Source organism: Phascolarctos cinereus, unplaced genomic scaffold, assembly GCF_003287225.1.
Source record: "Phascolarctos cinereus isolate Bilbo 61053 unplaced genomic scaffold, phaCin_HiC Scaffold_3;HRSCAF=262, whole genome shotgun sequence".
Taxonomy (NCBI): Eukaryota; Metazoa; Chordata; class Mammalia; order Diprotodontia; family Phascolarctidae; genus Phascolarctos; species Phascolarctos cinereus.
Window position 1 is genome coordinate 192,629,178 of NW_027555736.1, and position 13,981 is coordinate 192,643,158.

General features: G+C 36.8%; 1 long non-coding RNA gene across 1 annotated transcript in view; it reads left to right on the top strand.

Moving 5' to 3' along the window:
• The first annotated feature begins 861 nt into the window (after positions 1-861).
• LOC144456337 (uncharacterized) overlaps positions 862-13,981 on the top strand; it is a 204,106-nt gene continuing 190,986 nt past the window's right edge. Inside the window, exon 1 of the long non-coding RNA XR_013485418.1 lies at positions 862-1,038. This is a non-coding gene — a long non-coding RNA (uncharacterized LOC144456337). The remainder of the gene's footprint in view (positions 1,039-13,981) is intronic.

Below are 13,981 nucleotides of genomic sequence, written 5' to 3' on the forward strand. Positions count from 1 at the left end.
CCTACTTCCATTACTGAGCTCCACTGACTCCTTATCACCTCCAGGATCTCTATTTAAATGCTTTTCATAACCTTGCCCTTCTCACTTTTCCAGCCCTCTTACACTTTCCTAGTCTCCATGAACTCTATGATCTATGAGTTCTGGTTAGTGTGAAAAATAATGAATCTCCCTCCACTTCCTCCCACCTGCCCTCCCCCACCCTGCTCCCACAGTGATTACTTTATTTGAATTCACACCACATATTTCCTTAGGGCTGACCATATTTGATATAATTATAACTTTGAATAGTGCTAATTTGAATACATGTGGCCACTTCCGGGCACTCATTATTTGTGTTAAACTGCACCTTGCTGTACTTCCTGCTTCCATTTTCTCACAAGACCATCCATCTTTGGATTCCATGCCTTTTCATTGGCCGTCTCCCATGCCTAGGCCTCGCTTCTGCTTCTTAGTATCCTGGCTTTCTACAAGGCAAAGCTCAAATCTCACGTTCTACCAAAGGCCTTTCCCAGTCCTTCCCCCTTCCCACCCTCCCCTTTCCCCAGGTGCTAATGTTTTACACTCTGAGATTAATTTCCATCTCCTCTGTAAATAGCTTGTCTGTATCTAGTTACTGACCAGTCTCCTTCATTAGAAAGTATATTACTTGAGGGCAGGAACTGTTCTTTTTTGTTTGTTTTTCACTCTTTATATTTATTTTTTATTTCCTTTGTTTAACATCCCCATGCAAAGGACTGGCAGACTACAAAACTCTCCGCATTTTGTAGCTCTTCACTTAGACAAGTGTGGGGGAAGTTCCCCTCCCACACACATACTTGGCAATTGGCTACTGGGTAGTAGGCGTGAATTTCAAGGAAAAGGAAGAGCAAAGGGGGCGGGCGGGCAATAGTCCCTAGGCAAAGGGCAGGAGATCGGACTAGCAGCTGGCCTGCCACATCTGCAGTTCTCTTTTGTTAAGATGAAGAAAAAGTAAAATGTAAGTGTTGGTGAGGCAGTGGGAAAACAAGATGACTTCCATCTGAATGGTCGAGCTGGGAGGTGAGTGGAACTATTTCAGTGTGTGTGTTTGTGTGTCCAAGTGTGTGTTTTATGTCGGATGCTCCTTTGCGCAGAAGCAGTATCATGGAGAAAAATGAGGTCCAAGGGTGGGCCTTTACCCTGCCCTAGCCTTATTTTCCGTTTGTGTTTTCTTAAATTTTTTCAGTTAAAGAATGCATTTTCCAGATTTAATGTTATTTATCATAAACACCTGTGGTCGACTCTGACCTTATGTTGCCCAGTATCTCTTGGTTTGAGGCATGAGGGTGTGATAGAAGCCACTTGGGAGAGAGGGACCTTTCCTGACACAGGGCTGGGAATTCACCCTTTAGCCTATTGTTAGAGAGATGTGCTCATTAGCTGGGGGTATAACCATGAACTGTTTCATAACTACCCTTCTAAATGCAGAATTACTATGAATTCCTCCTATGTCATAGAAATCTACTTCATAGATGTGAATTAAGGTTACATTTGTCTTCCCAGTGTTTAGCACATAGTAAATACTTAATAAATGCTTGTTGACTGACTGAAGAGAACTGTGAACTGAGGGTGAGAAATTGAACAGTATTTTTAATGAACCCGAACTTCTCCCTGAAAATAAAAAACCGCAATATTCTGCTGATGTTATATAGTTGTGAGTTGCGGAATGGCGTGCTTTCTCAAGTTGCAGAATGAAGCATGTGTTTTTGGATATGACCATTGTGGAAAGTTTGTTTTGCTTCACCATGTTTATTACAAGATTTTTACTAATGTATTTGTTTTCAATGGGGTTGAGTGGAAGAGATGGGTTGAGGCCAGGATTACCCCCAAAAATGGGGTTATCAAAGATTTTTTTAATGAACAGAAGACAGACCAGATGGGATCACAAACAAGCAGGACAGCTTTGAAAGTTACATGTTGAATTTATTATATACTTAAGAAAGGCAAACCCTACATAAAATTTGTAGTTTCAAGCGAAATCCTCCTATTGTATTCTATTGTGTATTTGGAAATGTGCATTTCATTTGGTATTTAAGTCAAGAACAAAAAAAACCCTAAAAAGTGGTTAAAGTTAAAGGTTATTTAGAGGGCAACAGAGAGGTACATGGTGGGTGTCAGCATACTGCAACGTAGGCCATGGAGAGTTGTAAGGAAAAGGAGTAGAAAAGGTGTTATCAGAGAGATGTGTGACTGGGGGGAAATGATGGGTCAGTCCATTTGTATCCGTAAGGTGGCCAGAGATTTAGAGAAATGGCCCCCAGCATTTTGAGTTGATCCCCAGTGGAGTGTTTATGGCAGACAAGTCTCATGGTAAGGCCAAGTATTCAGGAAATGAGATCAGCCTTATGGGAGGTAGTACATGATGTCATAGCGCTGTGAGATATGGGTAGAGGAGTTACCTAAAAAGCACTTTCAAATTTAGTAAATTTTACTTGATATCTATACTTAAGATTAAATTTTTTAAAAGATTAATATTAGTTCTCATTCATAGAGCACTTTAAGAAATGGCAAAATGTTTTTCTCACAGCCAACCTGTAAGTACAGTATAAATAGTATTGTCCTCAAAGATCACTAAGAAAAATCAAAAAATAATTACTAAAGCAGCTATTGTGCCTAAGGCACTGTGCTACCTACCGAGGTTCCAAAGGGGGAAAAAAAAATAAAATGTGAATCCTCAAGGAGCTACAGTCCAAATGGGGATATAACATTGGGGCATTTTGTTGTTGTTTAGACATGTCCAACTCTTCATGACCCCATTTGGGGTTTTCTTGGCAAAGATGCTGGAATGTTTGCTATTTCCCTCTCTAGCTCATTTTACAGGTGAGGAAACAGAGTCAATCAGGGTTAAGTGACTTGCCCAGGATCACATAGCTAGGAAGTATCTGAGGTCTAATTTGAACTCAGAAAGATAAGTCTTGCTGATTTCAGGCCTGACATTCTATCCACCATACCACCTAGCTTCCCTGAGGCAGTTTGGTAGTGGAAAAAGCAACTATTTCTCTATTTCTCCATTCAAATCCTACCTGGGACCTGTGTGATCTTGAGAAGTCACTTAATAAACCTGGGTATCAATTTCTTCATCTGTTAAATGAAGGGGTCAGGCTATGAGATCCCTTCCATTATTAGATCTGTGAGTTAATAAGTACTTTTTACAAAATAATTATCATGTAATTGGGGGGTGGAGTGGGAGGAGATACTAGCAGCTGGATGGAAAGAGAAAGGACTGGCACCTGGACTATTGCAAATAGCCTGCTGGACGGCCTCCCTGCCACAAGTCCTGACCCTTTCCAGCCTATTCTCCACTCAGCTGTTGGTGTTCTTCCTAAAGTGCAGGTCTGACCGTGTTCCCCCCTCTGTCACATAATAAATGCCAGTGATTCCCTATTTCCTCCAAAATCAAAATCCTCTGGCATTCAGAGCCCTTCATAACATGCCCCAACCAGTCCCCTCAACCTTTCCAATCTTTTTACATCTTCCTTCACTGGCTTCCTTTTTATTCTTCTCACAGGACACTCTCCTGACTCAGACTGAATATTTTCACTGACTGTCCCCCATGCCTGGAACTCTCCTTGCTCATCTTCACCTAGTCCCTTAAAAAGTCACAGCTAAAGTCCAACTTTCCACAAGAAACCTTTCCCAGTCCTCCTTAATCTTAGTGCCTTCCTGCTGAGAGTACCCTAATTATTGTTGTAAACTTCATGTTTGTACATAGTTGTTTGCATGTCGTCTTCTCCATTAGACTATGAACTCCTTGAGATCGGGGACTTTATTTTTAGGTTATTGTTTTGTATATCCAGCACTTAGTGCAGAGGTACATAATAGGTGCTTAATAAATACTACTTGTCTTACTGAGTCCTATAAGTATTGGCATTTGTATTGAGCTTTGAAGGAAGCTAGAGATTCTAAGTCATGCAGGTGAATATGGAATGAATGTGTTCCAGGCATGGGAGACAGTCAGTGTAGGGGCATGAAGGCAGGAGATTTGTTGTTGTTGAGTTGTGTCTGACCCTGTAACCTCATTTGGAGTTTTCTTGGCAAAGATACTAGTATGGTCTGCCATTTCCTTCTTTAGCTCATTTTACAGATGAGGAAACTGAGACAAACAGAGTTAAGTGACTCACCCAGAGTCACACAGCTATTAAGCGTCTGAGACCAGATTCGAACTCATGAAGATAAGTTCTCCTGACTCCAAGGTCAGTGCGCTTCCTACCTACTGCGCCAGGAGTCACATATGACAAATAGCAAGAAGGACAGTTTGGATGGAGCGCAGGGTGTGTGCAGGGGAGTGATTTGTAATGATTTCCAGAAATTGGAATCAAGTTGTGAGGGGCTTCAAAAGTGAAACATGAGTTTATGTTTGATCCTAGAAGGAAGAGAGTCCAGTAAACACTGGAGTATACTGAGCTAAAACTATGAGGGCAGACCCTACTTTCAGAAAAATCACACTGAAGGCTAAATTGTAAAGAGGAGTGAACTGAGTCAGGAAGACCAGTGAGGATGTTGCTTCGATGGAAACCGAGGCTTGGAGAGGTGCCTCTTCCCAGTGTTACAGTAGTAAGGATGAGAGCTAGATCTCTTGTCCAACATATGGTTCTTTTATTTATACTTTCCATGTATTATATCTGGTTTGGGAGCCCTAAAATTGCATCCACACAGCCAGTTCATTTCAATTTTTTTTTAGAGTAAAAGGCAGTTGTCCATTTCTTTCCTCAGACTCTTATTTTTATTTCATAAATTTTTCTGAAGGAATAGTCATTATTGTCTGGACTATACCATGGCCCTCCATGTAGATCCCTATTTATTACTCAAGCTGACAAGGGTGGGGAACTGGCAGCCACATGTAGCCCTCTAGGTCTTCAAGTGTGGCCCTTTGACTGAATCCAAACTTCACAGAACAAATCCCCTTAATAAAAAGATTTGTTTTGTAAAACTTAGACTCAGTCAAAAGGCCTCACTCAAGGACCTAGAAGGCCACATGTGGCCTCAGGACTGTAGGTTCCCCACCCTGGTATCAGATTTTATGGAAATCACAGTATCCCTATACTAATGTTATCTGGTCTATATAGCCATTCTTTTAGAATTAAAATTGTGTATGTATGTGTGTGTGTATGTATGTATATATAAAATCAGTCAGTTAGCATTAAGACCCTACTGTGTGCTAGACATTGTGCTAAGCACTTGAGAAGCAAAGAAAGGTAAAAGATAGTCCCTGTTGTAAAAGAGCCCAGTCCAGGTGGGGAGACAATATGCAAAGAACCATGTACAAAATTCCTCTTCTTGTGGAAGATGGGATTTTAGTTGGAACTTAAAGGAATCCAAAGAAGCCAGGAGGCAGAGATAAGGAGAGAGAATGTTTTAGGCATGGGGATCAGGCCAGGAAAATGCCCAATTTCTGGAGATGGAATGTCTTGTGTGAGGAACAGCAAGGAGGCCAATACCACGGGATTAACATATGCATGGAGGGGAATAAAGCATAACAAGAGTGAAACAATAGGAGAGGTCCAGGTTGTGAAGGGCTTTGAATGCCAAACCAAAGATTTTATATTTGATCCTGGAGGTGATAGGGAGCCACTTGAATTGACTAAATGGGTGGAGTTGGGAGGGTGGTAACATGGACAGATGATTAATTTGACAGCTGAGTGGAAGATGGACATATAATATCTTGTTTTTACATCACCTGTGTTTGCTGATATATTCTTCACGTGCCCCTCCCAGAGAGCCATCCCTTAAAACAAAAAAGAAAAAAAAAAGAGAAGAAAAAACAATTTGGCAAAACTAACCAGTATATCAACAAAAAGGCTTGAGATGATATACAATATTCTGTGATCACAGTCGTCCCACCTCTTCAGACAAAAGAGGGGATAGTAGTACTTTTTTTTTTTCAGATCATGCTTTTGGGGCCAACCTTGGTCATTACAGTTTTACAGCCATCGGTTTGTAGTGTTTTATTATTGTTCTTTCCACTTACATGGTTATAGTTATAGTGCATATTGTTCTGACTTTACGTTGAATCAGTATTCCCTTTCACACACTCTGTGGTCTTCTCTTGTCTTCATGTCCACATACTGGCTGCCTCCCATGCCTAGAAAGCATTTGTCCCTTATTCACCTCTAGCCTGTAGAATCTCTAGTTTCCTTCAAAGTTCAGTACAAATGCCACCTCTTATATGAATCAGTCAGACGAGTCATGAAAGTTTCTCTTTATTTTACTGTATTCAATATACCTTACAGAAGAGTAATATTCCATTACATCCATGCACCATAACAACAAAAAAATCATCCCTCAGTTGTTATGACTGATCCTTTTGTTTTTTCCTATAGGCAAACCATGATATTACTTAGGATCAGATAGAGGATGTCTCCTTTGTCATGTTACTCAACCCACTCTGAAATCGGTGCAAATACTTAGAGAATTTTAAATTTACAAGGAACCTTATGTAGGCAGTGTGATATAGCAGATAAAGAGCTGGCTGCAGAATCAGGAAGACCTGGGTTTGAGTCTTTTCTCTGATATAATGGTGGTGTGATTCTGGGGAAGTCAAGTAAGATAAGCTGCTGAACCAGCCTGAATCTTCAGCACTGGAGGGAGTTTCCTAATTAGGAGATCCCTAGCCTGATGAGATTGTAGGTCTTTGATTAGGATGGAGGGGAGGGGAACATGTAGTCCAACACTCTCATTTCACAGATAAGGAAGCCCAGAGAGATGGAATGCTTTCCTCAAAGTCACAGAGATAGTCAGTGAAAGAGTCAGGACCAGAAAACATATACCTGGTCTCTCAGCTCAATCCTCTTCTAGCTACACCATGCATGCAGCTTTCCTAATTGGGTTGCTAAACAAGAAAATTAATTTCTGAATCAAATAGATTGTAAAGGAAAGATGTAACAGCTAGATGTCTCAATGGATACAGCACTGGACCTGGAGTCAGAAACACCTGAGTTCAAATGTGGCCTTAGATACTTACTAGCTGTGTGACCCTAGGCAAGTCACTTAATATCTGTTTGCCTCAGTTTCTTCATCTGTAAAATGAGAATAATAACAGCACCTACTTTCAGTGGTTGTTTTGAAGATCAAATGAAATAGTGCTTTCAAACTTTAAAGTACTATTATATAAATGTTAACTTACTAATATTATGACTAATGGGTATATCAAGAGTAATCTTTCATTTAGTGGTATATGATTTTATTTGAGTGGATATAAATGTTAGCTCTTTTAAATGGAGTTAATAGTGCTCATTCTCTGGCATGTTTTAAAGCAAATCAAAGATGATGGCTAGATGGCCTAAGTATAATATTGGAAACCCTGATGATCAGGAAGTGTTGGCTAAGAGGTTGTGTAGATAGTGTATGAATGTTTTATGGAGATGCATAGACAAGTACTGCATTGGTGGATACAAATAAAATATAACCACACTGGCGTAATTATGTTTCGTATTGTGGAAAGATGGCTGGAGGCACGACCTGGGTTTAGATCCTGCCTCTGATGTTTTTTTGCGGTATTAGACAAGTCACCAAACCTCTCTGGCCCTTTTCCTCATCAGTAAAATGAAAAAGTTGGATTAAATATCCTTGAAACTTTCTTCCAGACCCAAATTTGTAATTCTATCTTTCTAAAGCATTATTTTCCTCCATCTTCTACACTTTTTTTAATGCTAGATTTGATATTGAATGGATAGGTTATATTGTCCATCTTCAGATTTACCACACAGTGATCTATGAAAAAATTTTTTTTAATCCACTGATATGACTTCAGCAGTCAAGAAGAGATTATCAACTGCAAGAAATGACAGAGCTAGTGGGGGTGGGGGAGGGGGTGTTATGAACAAGTCAAGAACATAGTATTCCACATTGTTTTTAATCCTGTTTCTGCCACTGCTCACATATTGTATAAATTGGGGTGATGCCTTAGGTTCTTAACTTCTACCTATGAATGAAAGAATGAACGGGTGAAAAAGCATTTATTAAGCCCTATAGTATTGTTTATGTGAAAACAGGAATACGCTTGCATGCCTTACCTCTTCTACAGGACAAAATGAATAGATGAAGGCGCTTGTTTAAAAAAAAAGAAAAAAAATTGAGTACCATACCAATGCAAGTTATTGTTTATGGTAATAATTATAACCAAACAGTGGAACTTTTCTTTCTAAGCATATGTTACTATAAAGTGTGGACTGCCTCTGTAAAGATTTTTGTATCCACATAGGTTGTCTAAATGTATATAGATAAGTGGCCAGAGGGGAGATATTGATAGATATTTCTGGAATCTTACCCACTCCTCTCCAAGAGAGATTTTGATTCCTACCTTGAGGGATGAACAAGGGCCTCAAGGCTGGTCACTCTATTCTAAAGTCTTTGAGAGGAGTACTGGGGCTAACTGCCCCCCTCATCCCCTACCCCAGATACTAGTGTTCATACAGCTGGTTCAGAACAAAAAGACTTTCTCAATCAGTCTTAAAAGAGGAAGACTTGGCCTGTTCCTATCAAATGCTGCTTACACAAAAGACCATCATAAATAGTGAATAATAAGAAAGCCCATTTAGTAAAGCACATCACAAGCTGAAATCAGAAAAGTTATACCGATTAAAATATGCAGAGTGAATATGCTCTTTGAATGGGGCCAAGATAAGGTTTCACTCAACCAAGAGAGACTCCTGGGCTCAAGTAAGTAGAAATTTCCAAAAGACTCTAGGGAGGGAAGTAGGAAATCAAAGATATGTTGAATAGCAAGTTTTTCCTACATGTCTGTAAGAGTGCTCTTTTTCAAAAAAAAAAAAAGAGTCCTCTTTTTCTTCTGCAGAATCAGTCCTGAAGAGGGTCTGGAACCATCTTATGTCCTCTCTTTCAAAGAAATGAAGAATGTTTCTTTTCCCTAAAACTCTCTTGCCAACTGCACTCTCATGTTGTCATGCAGGAGTTGCATTAGCATTCTCTCCACTAATTAGGAGAGTCTCATCCAAAATTCTTCAGTGTTGGATGGAAACCTGGGTTTCATTACCACCAGATCCTTTTGTGAACAGACAGCCGTATAAGTCAAATTTTATTTTCAAGGTATTTTTATCCTTTTGCTCACACATAAAAGAACTGTAATTCAACTTAATAGAACTCTAAGTGTTTTATATCAATTTTGGGATTTTACTATCATATGAAGACATTTTAATTTTATAGAACTGAAAAAAGTGGAGAATTTTTCAAAAGTAAATAAAACAGCTATTAGGTTATTTTCTTTTGGGAGAGTTGCAGCTCTCACAGTGTTGAGGTTGTCAGAAGAAAGACTTTACAAATTTGGGCAGGTCCTATCAAACTAAAAAGACTTAATGAATTGTCCTGGCAACAGACTTTATATCTTTTTTTTGGAGTAACTTCCAGTTTTATGGCTGTATTTTCTTTATAAATCGTATAAATTTATAGATTACTGATACATCAAGAGAGGTCTTTTGTAACAAGTGAAACTGTTAAGTAAAAGTAATAATATAGTCGACAGTATTTAAAAATGCACACAATATTTTGTATTTGTAGCATCTGTTTTTTTAAAATTAATAGAAATCAATTTTTTCTCTTTTATACCCCTAAACCATTAAAAAAGAAGAATAAATCAAATTTCTTGTAATATACATAATTAAGCAAAATAAATTTGTCCAATGACTGCACAAAAATTTGTGTCTCATTCCACACACTAAATCCATCATCTCTCTCTAACAGATAGTTTGTTTTATTGCTGGCTTCCTGGAATCATGAATGGTCATTGTATTTATCATAACTCACACAAGTTTCAAAGTTATTTGTTTTTACAATGTTGTTGCCATTGTGTAAACTGTTTTCCTAGTTCTACATATCTAATTCTTCATCATTTATAAAAGTCTTCAAAATTGTTCATTTTCATAATTTTGATATAAGTATAAATTATTCTTCTAGTACTGCTCATTTCTCCCTGCATAAGTTCACGAAAATCATCCTATGGCTTTTTATTTCCTCATTTCTTATAGCACAACAGTATTGAAATTTTCATATACCACTACTTCTTCATTAATTCCTCACTTGTTAGACATTCTCTTAATTTTCAGATTTTTGCCATCACAAAAATAGCTGCTATGGATATTCTCATGCATAAAAGACCATTTTCCCTTTGTTTGATCTCTTTTGAATAAAGGCCCATGGTATAGCAATGGGTATAGATGGAGCAAAAGGCACACATTGCTTAGTAAATTGTGTGCATAATTCCAAATTGCTTTGGAGAATGGTTGTACCTGTTCACAAATCCACCAATAGTGTACAGTGTTCCTGTTTTCCCATTGCCCCACCGACATTTATCATTTTTCTTTTTCATCATTTTTGTCACTCTTATGGGTGTGAGGTAGAATTTCAGAACTGCTTTAATTTACATTTCTCTAATTAGTAGTAATTCAGAGCATATTTTCTTACGGCACTAAGTTGTCTGGATTTCTTCTCTTGAGATCTATTTGTTTATATCTAGACCATTTGCCAATTGGGGAATGTTTCTTTTTCTTATAAATTTGAATAGGTTCCTCAGATAGCTTGACAATGAGACCTTTATCAGAGAAATTTGCTGCAAAGATCTTTCCCATTTAATAGTCTCCTTTTAATTATAATTTTATTAGATTTGTTTGTGTATGCAACTTTTTAATCTTATACAATCAAAATTGCCTATTTTATCTTCTTTGATACTCTATTACTTTTTTGGTTATAAGCTTTTCTCTTATCCATAGATTTGATCAGTACTTTTTTCCATATTTCTCTAATTTTTTTATGGTATGACTTTTTAAATATATGTCATGGATCTTTTGGAGCTTATCCTTATGTAAGGTATGAATCACTTCTAAAACTAATCTCTTCTATACTGCTATTCAATGTTTTTCCAGCAGTTTTTGTCAAATAGTGGGTATTTATCCTAGTACTTGGAGTCTTTATGTAAAATTTTCCCCATATTAGTAATGTTGTGAAAGAAAACACAGACAAAATAAAATGAAAAAATACAGAAAGTGAAAAATAGTATGCTTTGATCTGTATTCATACTCCATTAGTTCTTTCTCTGGATGTGGATAGCATTTTTAATCATGAATCCTTTGGAATTGTCTTGGATCATTGTATTGCAGAGAATAAATACAATATTGCTGTTACTGTGTACGATGTTCTCCTGGTTCTGCTCAGGTCATGTGAAACTTTCTAAATTTTTCTGAAATCGTCCTGCTCATCATTTCTTATAGCACAATAGTATTCCGATCATGAACCACAACATCTTTAGTCATTCTCCAATTGATGCACATCCCCTCAGTTTCCAATTATTTGCCACCACAAAAAGAGCTGCTATAAATATTTTTGTACATGCAAGTCTTTTTCCCTTTTTTATGATCTCTTTTGAGATATTGACCTTGTAGTGGCATTATGGGATAAAAAGGTATGCAGTTTGATAGTGTTTAGGGCATAGTTCCAAAATCTTCTCCAGAATGATTAGATCGGTTCACAACTTCACCAGCCGTGCATTAGTGTCCCACATCCCCTCCAGCATTTATCATTTCCTTTTCTGTGGTATTAGCCAATCTGATAGGCATAAGGTGGTATTTCAGAGTTATTTTAATTTGCATTTCTCTAATCAATAGTGATTTAAAGCATTTTTTTTCATATGACTACAGACAGCTTTATTTTCTTCTTTGGAAACCTGCTTGTTCACATCATTCGACCATTTATCAATTGGGGAATGGCTTGTATTCTTAAAATTTTGACTCGGTTCTCTATATATTTGAGAAATGAGTCTTTATCAGAGATACTTGGTAAAAAAATGTTCCCCACTTTTCTTCATTCCTTTTAATCTTGGTTGCAATGGTTTTATTTGTGCAACCCCTTTTTAATTTAATATAATAAAAATTATACATTTTACATCTTATAATACTCTCTATATCTTGTTTGGTCATAAATTCTTTCCTTTTCCATCGATCTAACAGGTATATTATTCCTTGCTCTCCTAATTTGATTATGGCATCACCTGTAACATCTAAGAAATATACCCTCTCTAGTTTTCTCAGCAATTTTTGTCAAGTAGTGAGTTCTTGTTCCAAAAGATCCAAATCTTTGGGTGTATCAAACATAAATTATTATGGTCATTTACTACTATGTATTGTGTACCTAATCTATTCCACTGCCTCACCACCCTGTTTCTTAGCCAGTACCAAATTGTTTTGATGATTACGGCTTTGTAATATAGTATGAAACCTGGAGCTACTAAGCTTGGCCTGTCCCTGAGCAATTAATATTTCTCCAATTGTTTAGATCTGTATTTATTTGTGTAAAAAAGTGTTTTGTAATTGTGTTTATATAATTTCTGGGTTTATCTCAATAGGTAGACTTCTAAATATTGCCTGCAGTTCTTTTCTTTTATTTTCTTTCAACATTTTTTTTGTAAATAGTAATTTTTTTCCCAATTACAAGTAAAGAGAGTTTTCAACATTCATTTCTTATAAGATTTTGAGTTCCAAATTTTTCTTCCTCTCCCCCACACTTCTCTGCAAGATGGCAAGCAATCTGATGTAGGTTATACATGTCTGCAGTTATTTTAAATGGATTTTATCTTTCTAACCCTTGTTGCTGGACTTTGCTGGTAATATATAGAAATGCTGATGATTTATGTGGGTTTATTTTATATCCTGCAACTTTGCTAAAATTGTTAAGTGTTTCATCTAATTTTTTAGTTGATTCTCTAAGTATACCATCATATCATCTGCAAAGCGTGGTAGTTTTGTTGTCTCATTGCTCTCATTGCTTAATGGGCATTCTTGCTTCACCACTGAACTTGATGTTTATTCGCTTTATGGATGATGTTTTCTGAAGTTTTAGATTTGTTGCTGTGGCTTAGTTGTTTCAGTTGTGTTTGACTCTTTGTGACCCCATTCAGGGTTTACTTGGCAAAGATCCTGTGCTGGATTGCCGTTTCCTTCTCTAGCTCATTTTACAGATGAGGAAACTGAAGCAGAGATTAAGTAATTTGTCCAGGGTCACACAGCTAGTATGTGTCTGAGGCTGGACTTGAACTCAGGTATTCCTGATTCCAGGTCCAGTGCTCTATCTGTTGTACTACCCAACCGCCCTTTCTATAGATGCTGCTGCTTATCATTTTAAAAAGGCTCTATTTATTTTCTGTGTTTTCTTCTGTTTTTAATAGGAATGGGTGTTGTATTTTGCCAAAAGTGTTCATATTTCAATATGATTGAAATAATCATATGATTTTTATTTTTGTTAGCAATGTGGTCAATTATACTTATAGTTTTCCTAATACTGAACCTTGCATTCCTGGCATAAAATACCACTTCAACATAATATATGATCTTTGTGATATATTGCTTTAATATCTTTGCTAACATATTTTTTTAAAAAATTGCATCACTATTCATTAGAGAAGTTGGTCTGTAGTTTTCTTTCTCTGTTTTTGCTCTTCCTGGTTTAAGTATCAGCCCCATATTTGTGTTATAAAAGGAGTTTGGTAGGACTGGCTGCTTATTTTTTTTAATAGTGTATATATTACTGGAATTAATAGTTCTTTAAATGTTTTATAGGATTCTTTTGTGAATCCATCTGGCCCTGTGGATTTAGGACTAGGGAGCTTATCTATGGCTCATTCAATTTCTTTTTTTAAAATAGAGTTATTTAAATATTATATTTCCTCTTCTGTTATTCTGAGTGATTTACATTTTTGTAAATATTTATCCATTTCACTTAGATTGTTATATTTGTTGACATACAACTGGGCAAAATATCATCTAATAATTGCTTTACTTTCATTATCATTGTTGATAAATTTACACATTTCATTTTTGTTACTGGTAATTAATTTTTTTTTCTTTTTTAAAATCAAATTAACTAGTGATTTATCTGTTTTGTTGTTGTTGTTTATTTTTTTATAAAACCAGCTCTTATTTATTAGTTCCATGGTTTTCCTATTTTTAATTTTATTAATCTC